The following is a 12,419-nucleotide window of genomic DNA, read 5'->3' as shown; positions in this document are numbered from 1 at the left end:
TTGATACTGAACTGTACAAACAGAGAATCACAGAGCATGTCATGGATCCGAACGTATACTTGCCCCTCGATGGCAACCCGACTATGGAGTATAAAATGGAACTTCTAAACATCGTTGAAAAAGCCCATGCGGAAGGAATCATTGATGACAGAACTAAGAAATACCTGATCACCGAACATCCCCGGAGTCCATCTATCACCATGTTACCTAAGATACACAAAAATTTGAGGGATCCACCGTTTCGTCCCATTGTTTCGACCAGGGGTTCGATTCACGAACCTACAGGCAAATTTATTGACCGTCACTTGCAACCTATGGTTCAAAAATGACCCAGCTACATTAAAGACACCACACAGCTGTTGAATAAACTCTCCACAATGGAATTCTTTGAGAACGAGAAACTCATCTTGTGTACTGCGGACGTAAGAAGCCTGTACACTTCTATCCCCCATGAAGGAGGGATCAACGCGGTGGAACAAGCCTTACTCTCATCTGAAATTAGTGACTCTCTGAAACCATTTATTCTCGAACTTATGGTATACACCCTGTACCATAGTTATTTCAAACACGATGAAACCTGGTTCTTACAAATGTCCGGAATGGCTATGGGAAATTGTGCGGCTCCTACCTATGCGAACCTATACATGGGCAATTTTGAATTCAACCACATTTATCAGAACAAAACATGGATGGACAATCTCAAACTTTACGTACGTTACATCGACGACTTACTATTTGTTTGGAAAGATTCTCAGGCAAGTCTAGAACTCGCGCTAAGTGATCTCAATACCAAAGATGACCGCATTGACTTTACCTGGACAATCAACCAGCAAGAGATCGCCTTTTTGGATGTTCTCATTAAGATTACCCCTCAAGGAGTACAGACAGACCTTTTCCGGAAGAGTACTGATCGTAATAACGCTCTACTGTTTAGCAGTTTCCATCGAGATTCTCTAAAAAGACATTTGCCTTACAGCCAGATGTTGAGGGTAACCCGCATCGGCTCCGATTCAGACACTAGGATGAACCAAGTTGCAGACATAGCATCTAGATTTCGTTGCAGAGGATACCCAGAGACAATCCTTAAGGAAGCTATGGACCGCACGTCCTCTACCTCCCGGACTGAAGCCCTCAAAAGCAAATCAAAGACTGACAGCCAGAGAATGGTATTAGTTTCCAGATATTCCACCTCTAGCAACAAGTACAAAAAGATCATAATGAAACACTGGCGCATCCTCGCATCGGAACCAGATTTTGGAAACCTGTTCCAAGATCCCCCGATCTTTGCTTACACTAGACCAATGAACTTCAAAGAAATCCTATCCAAGCAAATAACTGCGAGCACCTCTGTCACCCACACTGGCACACGACCATGTCATCATTGCAGCAATTGCAATAATGTAATGAAAGGAAATATCATCTGTCACCCTATGAGAGGTTTTGACATTAAGCTAACTGTAGATGCCACTTGCGACTCTTCAAATCTGATCTACCTCTTAAAATGCCCATGCGGTAAAACCTATGTGGGCAAAACAAGCAGGAAGATAAAAACGAGATTAAACGAACACAAATCAAACATAAGAACTAAAAACACCAAGTCCAGCATTGCCGTTCACTTCAACGAAGCCAACCACAGTGTGGCTCAACTCAAATACATGGTCCTTGAGATTATCCCTAAAGTTGAAGGCAGAGACAACAACAAGACTTTACTGCAGAGGGAAACTGCCTGGATTTACAGACTACAATCTCAGAAACCGTGTGGTCTCAATGACCGGACAGAATTAAGTTGCTTTCTCTAATGCCAATTGTGGACACTCATTGATGCATGACCACTTTGTTTTGCTACATGCTTTCATCCACCATCCCGGTTCATCACTCTCCTTTTCTTGGCACCTTTTGGTATTCATCCTCCCTTTCAATATGGCCACTTGCTTCACTCATCACTTTAGTATACCAACTTCCGCAGTCCTTCTTCCATTTCCATCACTTTCCCATCACCAACCTTTACTCCGCATTCGCTAGGCGCAGTTTCACCCTTGAGGAACCCGTTTCACGGCCCCGCCATCCAGGCAGACCTAGTAAGTTTTTCCGCTTTCCCACGCGGCTTTCACTACTCACAGCCGTCAGTTTCTTTTTATTTTTGCTGACACCGATGATCCTATCTCCTTTTAGGATCGCCGAGAACTTCATCGGTTTGCACATGTAAGCCCACTTGAGCTGATGGCTAGACTATCTCACTTGTTCACTTTCTTCTGTACCGATTAAACGCCCACTTTTTCACTTTAGCACCTTCTTCCGTACTGCGTGTTAACCACCCATCACCATTTCCGATTCATCACCCGTCTTAAGTCGTTACCACTCAAATCTCCTCACATTTGCATGCATTTTGAGAAAACCGCATTTAAATATCCTGACTAGTATCGCCGCATTTTCCCCCACTCGTTTCTCCGTTCCAATTGAGACACTCCCTGGCAACTGGGCGCATGAGGTCGACATAGAGTCACTCACACAATTTTGACTACGTTTTATAAGGTGTTATTCTGCATACATTGATTGGCATATACTCTCTTTGTTCCAGTGCTCCTTGAGAAAGGACACTTTTGTCCGAAATGCATCGCAGCCACTTACCGAAAAAATGGATTAATTCGATGGTCTGTCAACTCATATGAATATAATATGAAACACTAGAATGAAAGACTTTGATTAAAATTCTGTGAAACCTTCCAGAAGAGAACTTTATTTTGAACTTTGGGAAACTCCCTGTGTTGTTTTACCACACACAGTTCCTGCACAAGTGTGCCCATCGCAGGGATGCGCCTACACCCCTGTAGCGCACTCAACCCCTTTGATGAGTATACCCCTGGATGAGAACTAGGATTTCAGGTAATTAACTAATCCTTCTCATCCAGGAGATACTCATCAATAGTCATAACCTATGAATAGAGTAGCAAGCCCAACCCCAAAGTCTCGCGGACGAGCAATAGAGTATACATAACATGAAAAATCATCATATTCAAATTGCAATCATACAAACGAATTCCTTAAAGAAGCCTGCCCAACCTGGGCATCGGCTTGAGCATCCGAATCTAGACAGTAACGGCATGTGAAGGTATGCACTGATCGCCATGTGGCCGCCTTGCAGATTTCAGACATAGGAACGTTGCAAAGGAGAGCTGTGGTAGAAGCTTTCCCTCTGGTAGAGTGTGCTTTAGGTCTTGTTAGCTAACTGTTAGGATAAAGCTATACAAGAGACGATCCATCGAGAAATAGATCTTTTAGATGCAGCTTGAACGGTGTTTCTGAACTGTAGTTGATAAAGAGCCGGTCAGATTTCCCAAGTGTTTGAGTTTTGACCAGGTAAAACTTCAATACTCTCTGGGGATCTAAAGAGTAATGATCTCTCAGGGGGAGTGGATGTTTTAGGAAAGAAGGTGGGCAGAGAAAGAACTTGATTGATATGAAAATCCGAGACCACCTTAGGAAGGAAGCTCGGATGTATACGTAGCACCACCCTATTGGCATGAAACACAGAGTAAGGTTCCTTGCAGCACAGCGCCTTAAACTCATTCACCCTGCGGGCGGAAGTGATGGCTACTAAAAAAAAGCAGCCTTCCAGGTCAAATGCTGCAAAGATGCCTTATGAATAGGCTCGAAAGGAGCACCCATCAGTTTAGTAAGAACAATGTTAAGTTGCCATGGTGGAGAAGGGGATCTGACTGGTGGATAAACCTTCGGGAGTCCCTTTAGGAAGGCCTTGACCACTGGTATTTGAAAGAATTCAGTCTGGGTAGGAGACTTTATGTAAGCCGTAATAGCAGCCAGGTGGTCCCTGATGGAGGGATATTGCAGGCCTGACTTCGCCTAATATAACAGGTAGGGAAGGATCACTTGCACCTGGCCCTTGGTCAGATCAAAAGCGGTGTCCTTACACCACAGGTAGAATCTCTTCCACTTGTTCATACAGTCGGCAGAAAGGTCTAGGTGTCCGTACTGGATGACTTCAGGAGCCATGCAGTTAATCGCAGTGTCGAGAGGTTGGGATGAAATACTCTCCCCTCGTTCTTGGTCAGCAAGTCCGGGCGGCAGGGCAGCCTCTGGTGTGGAGCTTCGGCCAGCTGCGAAAATCCGGATACCACCACTGGCGCGGCCACTCTGGTGGTATCAGGATCATTCTGGTGTTGGTCCTGTAAAACTTCTGTATGACCGCCAGGATCAGAGGGAGTGGCTGAAAAGCGTGCTACAGTGTCTGCGACCAGCTGATCAAAAGTGCATTCCCGCATGATCCTTAAGGGAATGTGGACGCGAAGACGGGGCATTTTGTATTTGCTGCGTCTGCGAACAGGTCGATGTCTGGCACTCCCCATTGCCGAAATATGTCCTGAGCGACTTCGTCGTTTAGCACCCAGTCGTGCGCTTCTACGAAATGTCTGCTGAGAGCATCTGCCTGCACGTTGAAGGTTCCTGAAAGGTGAACGGCTACGATCGTTAGACTCCTCGCCAGAAGCCACTTCCATATGGTCTGGGCCTCCAGAGACAGGACCCATGACCTGGTGCCTCCCTGCTTGTTCAGATAGTACATTGTTGTCGTCTGTCTGAATCTGAATGGAGCTGGACTGTAGGGACGGGTACAGAGACTTGAGAGCCAGATGGAATGCCCTTAGCTGCAATAAGTTGATGTGATAACTTCTCTCTGTCTTGGACCAGAGACCTTGTACCTGAAGCTGGCCCATGTGAGCTCTCCAACCTTGCAGTGAGGCATCTGTACCCACTGGCTGGGTCAGAGGGACCTGATGAAAAGGGACCCCTTGCAGAAGGTGTGAACGTTTCATCCACCATTTGATGGAGTCCCTGGCAGCCTGAGGAAGAGAGACACTATCTTCCCAACGGCCTGACCTCAGTGTCCATTGATGTTCGAGGGACTGTTGTAGAGGCCGCATGTGAAGTCTGGCATTGGGCACAATGAATATGCATGAGGCCATCGATCCCAGCAGTGATGACACCTGCCTTGCCGTGGGATGTGTAGAGCTGAGAAGAGCGCAGCACTTGATCAGCATTGATGACAACCTCTCCTCCGAAGAACACACGCTTGCCCTTGTGGAGTCCAGTGACGCACCCAGATAAAGTATCTGCTGCGTGGGGTTGAGGACTGACTTCTTTTAGTTGACTTGCAACCCCAGGGAGTGCAGCAGATTGAGACAGCAAGAGAGATGGCTCTGGTGTAGTGAAGGTGTGAAACTTTTAGGAGCCAGTCATCTAGGTAGGGATAGACGAAGATCTTCCGCTTGCGGAGGAAGGCAGCCACCACCACCATGCACTTGAGGAACGTCCGGGGGGCAGATTTGAGCCCGAACGGAAGTACTCTGTACTGATTGTGCTGACGAGATACCTGGAACCTGAGGAATTTGCGATGTTTCACTGAAAGAGGTATGTGAAAGTAGGCATCCTGCAGGTCGATGGCACACATCCAGTCTCCCTGGTGAAGATATGGGAAAATCTGGTGCAGGGCTAGCATTCAAAATTTCTCTTTCCTTATAAACCTGTTCAGCAGGCGCAGATCGAGGATAGGTCTGTACTCTTTGGCTACTCTTCATTTTTGGACCAGGAAGTACCGCGAGTATACCCCTGGTTTCGCTGGTGAGGTGGGACCTCTTCTATGGCCTTCTTGGAGAGGAGGGTAGACACTTTGCTTCGTAACAGAAGATTGTGTTGTTGAGGAAGGCACTTCAATTGTGAAGCAACTTGCGGGGGCAGACTCAAACCTCAGCAAGTAACCATGCTGCACAATATTCAGCACCCATCTGTCTCTCGTTATGGTTTCCCACTCTTCCAGGTGAAAAACGATACTCCCTCCTACCAGAGTGAGGTGTGGAGGAAGCAATGCCTCACTGTTTTGAAGGCTGCTTGGAGGAGGACTGCTGTTTGTTGTTCCCCCTTCCTCTGCCAGGACACTTCTACTGGAATTGGGACCTCTGCTGGTTCTGGGAAGACCATTGAGGGGTTTGAACCCTCTGTTGGAAGGGGCGTTTGTCGTTCTGACGGAAGCGTTTGAGAAATTCCTTCCGATTTTCTAGTCCAACTGCTTTGACCATATCCAGCTCGGTCTTCACCTTTGTCATCTCCTCATCAGCATGAGAACCGAATAAGGAGGAACCATTAAATGGAAGGTTAAGGATCTTCTGAGCGTCCGGCTTAAGACCAGTAAGGCGCAACCACGCCGAGTGCCGCGAACAGATGCCATGTGCGTAGTCATTTGCGGCGAGATCTGAGGCGTCTGCCGCCGCACTGATGACCTGGTTGACCACTAAACCACCCGCCAGAAGGATCTCATGCAAGTCCTGCCGATCTTCTTTGGGGAGCTTGTCAGTAAACCTAGTCAGGGGGTCCCAAAGAGATCTGTCAGATCGCCAGAGAAGGGCGGAGGCACTTGCAATCTTCATAGATGCAAAAGTATTGCACATCTTCCTGCCATAAGAGTCCATTTGCTTACTGTCCTTTTCTGGAGGAACTGAAGCTGACTAGGATGCAGTGTGTGTCTTCATGGCGTCTGCCACAATGACTGAGTCCGCTGGGGGAATCGGACCCAAGAAATAAGGGATCTTCGGCTGGAGCCTTGTACTTCTTTGCGATCCTCGTCGGAACTGACCCCACTGTGGCAGTGGTGAGGAAAGTGGCCATAGTTGGTTCTAAAAACCCTGGCACCAGAGGCAGCAGCGGTCTGGGAGCTGTACTATGGTGCAATGTCACAAAAATAATTGACGTAGGGATCACAGAAGTGTGCAGACTGATATTCAGCTTCTTTGCTCCTCTACAAAGTACATAGGAGAAAGTCTCGATGTCATCGATGGGAGACACCCTTGACGATGGGGGTCGATGAAAAGGTGGGCGAATAGTCCAGAACAGTAGACCTCGTGGAAGAAGAACAGGTGGATGATCTTCTGCGCCTTCTCTTGTGTGGAGGTTCGTGGTGCGAGCTGTGACGACCCCGGACCGTGATCGGCGTGTTGAAGGCGACCATGGTCTTCTGGGAGGCGACTTAGGGGTCTCTTGAGGTTCGGGATGGTGAGTATGTCCGAGAGTAGTCCGAGCCCGTACTTCTGCAGTCACCTGTTACGACGCCTTGCAGCCATCGAGGTAACAGACCGTAGACCCTCTTTTCGCCAGCTCTAAGAGATCTGTCTGGAGAAATCTGCACAATATTCAGCCCTGGAGAGGACTGGGCTCTTGACGTCGATCAGGAACTCGTTTACGTTGATTTGCGCCTGGCCTCAGTGGCCTCTGCAATTTTGTCCCTCGACGTCGATTAGGTCTTGCTCACCTTCGCCGTCGATCTGTGCGGCGATTTGCTGTGGGAACGCCATCCTGTCCTCGACGTTGGTCTCGACGTCTATCGCCTACGGCAATGTAGGAACCTTGACGTAGAAGGAGAGACCTCGACCTCCCATGATGTCGTGCTGACTTCGATCTCCTTGACGTCGAATGTTGTGACCTAGACGACTCTCTCGACGTCAACATGTCCACTCGCGGCCAGGTCTTCGCCAGGGAGTCTCTCGACGCTGACCCCCTCGCGGGTGGCGGAGAATGCCTAGACGTCGAGGGAAGCCTCGACGTAGACGGAGCTTTATCAGGTCTCTCTGGATCCACAGCCTTCGAGCCCGAAGTGCTGTGCCTCGACGCCGACTTACTGGCATGCTGCGGAGAGTCTACACTTCGAGACGATGACTTGTCCCTCGACGCTGAAGAGTGCCTCGGCCTCTTCGACAGCGAACATTCAGTCACCTTCTTCCTGGACTAAGGGGAGGTGGAACGACGCAGTTTTCAGGAAAACTTCTGGCAATGATAACACTGGTCAGGATTGTGTGAAGTTGGAAGGCACACAATACACACCGAGTGTGGGTCTGACAGTGCCATTTTCTTGCCACAGGAAGGACATTTCCGAAATAAAGCAGACATTCTGACTGGATACAACATGGGAAAAAACTGAAAAACAATAGAAAATGGCTCTAGGTTTTAGAAATATTTCACATTTTCTGAGAAAATATCAAATATATCACTTTCAGTCAAAAAACTGAAGAGCTCAAACTCCAGGATCCTCACAGAAGGAGCCGGAAAAAAGAACTGGCCTGTCACTTGTGGTGCATCATGGGAGCAGAGGGTCTCCTGCAGGTTTTAAAAGGCACGGTACCCTAAGCCTTTAAAGGCAAGGTGTCAGTTTTTTCTTTGTTTAATTGCTCTGCTATGCAGCCTACAGGTATGCAGCCTACAGGCAACGGCATTACAAGCTTTTCTTATGGCAATAAAGCATTGTTGTATGACAATTTCTCAGTGCTTTCTCTTTTCCTTATGGGTTAGGAGGGTATTGTTCTTGCAATGCAAACCTATGTAATTTCGGCATTTCTGCCATGTTGGAAACATTCTAGGCTGCATGTATATGTTTTCACATATGTATATGTGAAAGAGCGGGGAATGAAAGTGACACAGTCAACACAGAAAACACGCAGCAGCAAGTAGAGGACACAAATGTTAAACCTGTTACACCCTTTAAGCCCAAGTCTAAATTTGTCCCAATTATGGCAAGGGACTCTATTGACGTTTTTAATTAACAGATGGTGGCACAAATTAAGAAGCTTAACATGTCAATAAATAGCTCCAAGAAGAAATATACAAATCAGGACAGAAAATATCGTCAACTGATTGATAAACTTAAAGATAACCATCAAATTATAATCCGTAATTCCGACAAGGGAGGAAACATTGTGTTATGGCCGCTTAAAGATTACTTGGAAGAAGCATATAATCAACTCAATCAGGAAGAATGCTATCACCGGATCACCCCTCACACATTTAAAGAGACTCAGGAACAGTTATTTTTATTACTGCTTGCATGAAGAAGTCAGGGTCTTCTAAGCTGGGAGGAGTTCAAATATCTTAAGAAAGATCATCCAACCACCCCAGTAATATACTTGGATTTAAGGAGACCACCAGGAAGGCCTATAATAGCCGCATGTGACGGCCTTCTTGAAAATCTGTAAAAATATATAGACTTCTTTTTGCAAGAAGATGTAAGGGGGCTCGGATCCTATGTGCAGGACACTAGTGATTTCTTGAGAAAAATCCGGTACATTGAATGGAAAGAATCGTATTTGTTGATTGCACTTGACGTTTCGTCCTTATACACATGTATTAGAAATAGGGATGGTATGAGGGCGATCAAATACTTTCTGATGAGAAGACCTTTGATTTATGCGCATCATACCAACATGCTGCAGAAAATTTTACTGTTCTGCTTGAAGAATAACTTGGTTTTATTTGACGGGCAACTGTTTCAGCAGATACAGGGAGTTGCAATGGGGGCCAGCTTCTCCCCCAGCTATGCCTGTCTATTTATGGGCTGGTGGCAGGAGCTGGTCCTCATGCGGCAGCATGAACAGGCATATGAAACCAATATTATCATATGGTTACGTTATATTGATGACTTATTTATTGTCTGGGATGGGGAATTGGGAGGTGCTACCGAGTTCATTAATGCATTGAATGTAAACTCAATCAATTTACAGTTCACTAGCCAAATCAGTAAGGAAGAAGTCACATTCCTAGATGTTAAACTTAATGTGGTGGGCAACAAACAGACTACAACCCTGTTTAGGAAACCAACTATGGGGAATACCCTTCTCCACGTGACTAGTGCACATCCCCAGCATTTGATCAAAAGCATCCCGTACGGGAAGATGCTGCGCATCAGGCGCATATGTAGCGAGGAGGAGGATTGCAAGCAGAAACAGGAAGAAAGTCGAAAGAGGTTTCTCAGTAGAGGGTATAAAGCTCTGGACATTGAGGCAGCTCAATTGTCAAATCTAGGAATATGGCCAGAATGGACCTCATGCAATACAGGGCCAAAAAGACCGCCAGGTAGGGAGGAACCGACAAGGTTGATTTTGTCCTACTCTCGACAGGAAAAACAGTTTTTAGGTCTATTGTAAAAAGAAATTTGCCAATCATGAGGGGACCCTGTGATTGGTAAGCTTCTACCCAATTATCCGTCTGTTTCGTTTAGAAAAGCTAACAGCATGGGAAGTATGCTTACCAGCAGCAACCTTGATACCAGAGCAAAAGGCACATGGTTGATGGCAAGAAAGGGATTCTTTAAATGTGCAACTTGTAAAGCTTGCCAATATGGTATGAACACAACCAGCTACACAACGGCATTTAATACCAAGCCGCAGAGCATAGAACATCTCACATGCAGAACAGAGTATGCTGTATATGTTTTAACATGTAGTTGTAAGTTACAATATATTGGAAGCACAAAGTTACAGCCACATAAAAGAGTCTTACAACACATGCGAGCAATCACAAATGGGGATGAAAGTTACCCTGTAGCGAGACATTTTAAACCGGTCCATAATAATGATTTGAAATATCTTAAATATTTAGTGATAGACGCAGTGAGTCCCCAGAAAAGAGGAGGGGATAGAGAGCTAAAACTCAGAAGAATGGAGACATCGTACATTCTGGAATTGGACTCTAAACACCCCAGGGGACTCAATAAGAGTGAAGATTTACATACGTTTCTGTGACAGAAAAGAAAAGTATGATAAACATACGTCGCAATTTTCTATACACTGCTTTTTATGTATATATATTTTTTTTTCCAAGGGAGCTATTTAAATTATATATTTTTATGGAGGTGAATTTTAAGACTATTTATGTATTTATATATGATATTTATGATCGGATTTTAGACATGGAATTTTGGAAAGTATCATTTTATACATCTATATTTATGGTCTGAGGTCCCAATATATTATGATGAATATGTGCCCTGATTATTATATATTTATAGTCCTTTGCAAATTTGCACTCTATAAAGACATGATATTTTCCAGCTATTAGTTTGGTCAACAAGAAACAGAGAAAAAACACGTCATTTGCAGATATACGAGATAAAGAAACGCTCAAATGAGGTACTTATAAGTAGAATATATCTGTAAAATATGGTAGTTACTGAGGTGATGCACTGTTTATTACTATGTCTTCTTTGGGTTCAGGGATTAGGTTCAGCACATTATTATTTTGTATGTACAAAATATTATGGGTTAGCACGATTTTTCATTAATCAAGGTATTAGGACATGGTTGGAGAATTCTTTTTGATGATCGCCATATAATTAAGCATTTAAGCTGCAACCTTACATAAACAACATTTGGATATATGAAGCAATAATGGATTGAGTACTTACGCGCATTTAAGTAGTTATTCTCCTTTGTATAAATCCGAATGTAAATTTAAATAATTTAGGCAGCAAATGTTAGAAATGATTTATCATTATTAAAGATATGTGGGCTATTACATGCAGTATTTTTACCATGTCCATGCTTTGTTTTTTGTGCAATTGCACTTTAAATAGCGGAGATTGATTCAGGAGGGTTGTCATGTGATCAAGGGCGGGAGCGCCCGAAACGCGTAGTGGCAGAGGTGGCTGAATAAAGGATATTGACTGTGCAATACTTTGGGTCCATGCTCGTTTTTTCTACAAACGAATTGCAAGTTAGAGCAAGAAGCTATATTATATATATGGAATATGCTACTTACCAGTATGCATCTGTTCTTGGCATGTAGGGCTGCTGACATTCACATCTTATGCATAGATCGCCGCCTAGTGTTGGGTCCGGATGATTGCACATTGTTGTCCTGGAAGAGTCTTCGAAGTATCACAAGATAGGTGGCTCCTCCCCTGGACTACAGTGTGCATGGGCATCCTCTCCATCCGCCGATTATTTTTCGCCATTGTGGCAGGGATGGAGTATGATACAGTAAGTGATGTCCATGCTAGAGATTAATTCTGAGTGCTACAGCTGCGACAGGCACCGGGGAGGAGGGAGGGTGATGTGAATGTCAGCAGCCCTACATGCCAAGAACCGATGCATACTGGTAAGTAGCATATTCCGTTCGAGGCATGTGGGCTGCTGAATTCACATCTTATGCATAGAATGTATAGCAGTCTCCTCCTAGCGGCGGTTGCCCGTGCCAGCTGCAGCAGTTTGAAAAAGAGTTTTGAGTACAGCCTGTCCTACAGCTGCTTGCTGTTTGGAGTGTACATCTACGCAGTAGTGTTTGGTAAATGTATGGTAGTCCATGTGGCTGCCCTACATATGTCTTCTAGAGGAATGTTTCCTAGGAAAGCCATGGATGCCCCTAACTTGCGTGTTGAATGCGCTCTTGGGGGAACGGTTAATGTGCGTTTAGCTTTTTGATAACATTTGTATGCACTTAACAATCCATCTGGCTATACCCGACTTGGAAATGGGGTTGCCTTTGTGCTGTGGTGAAAAGGCAACAAACAGTTGCTTAGTCTTTCTGAAAAGTTTCGTTCTGTCTATATAGTACAGGAGAGCTCTTAACGTCTAGGGTATGTAGAGCTC

The sequence above is a fragment of the Lissotriton helveticus genome, chromosome 3_1 (assembly GCF_964261635.1).
Source record: "Lissotriton helveticus chromosome 3_1, aLisHel1.1, whole genome shotgun sequence".
Taxonomy (NCBI): Eukaryota; Metazoa; Chordata; class Amphibia; order Caudata; family Salamandridae; genus Lissotriton; species Lissotriton helveticus.
Note: the sequence above shows the minus strand (reverse complement) of the source record.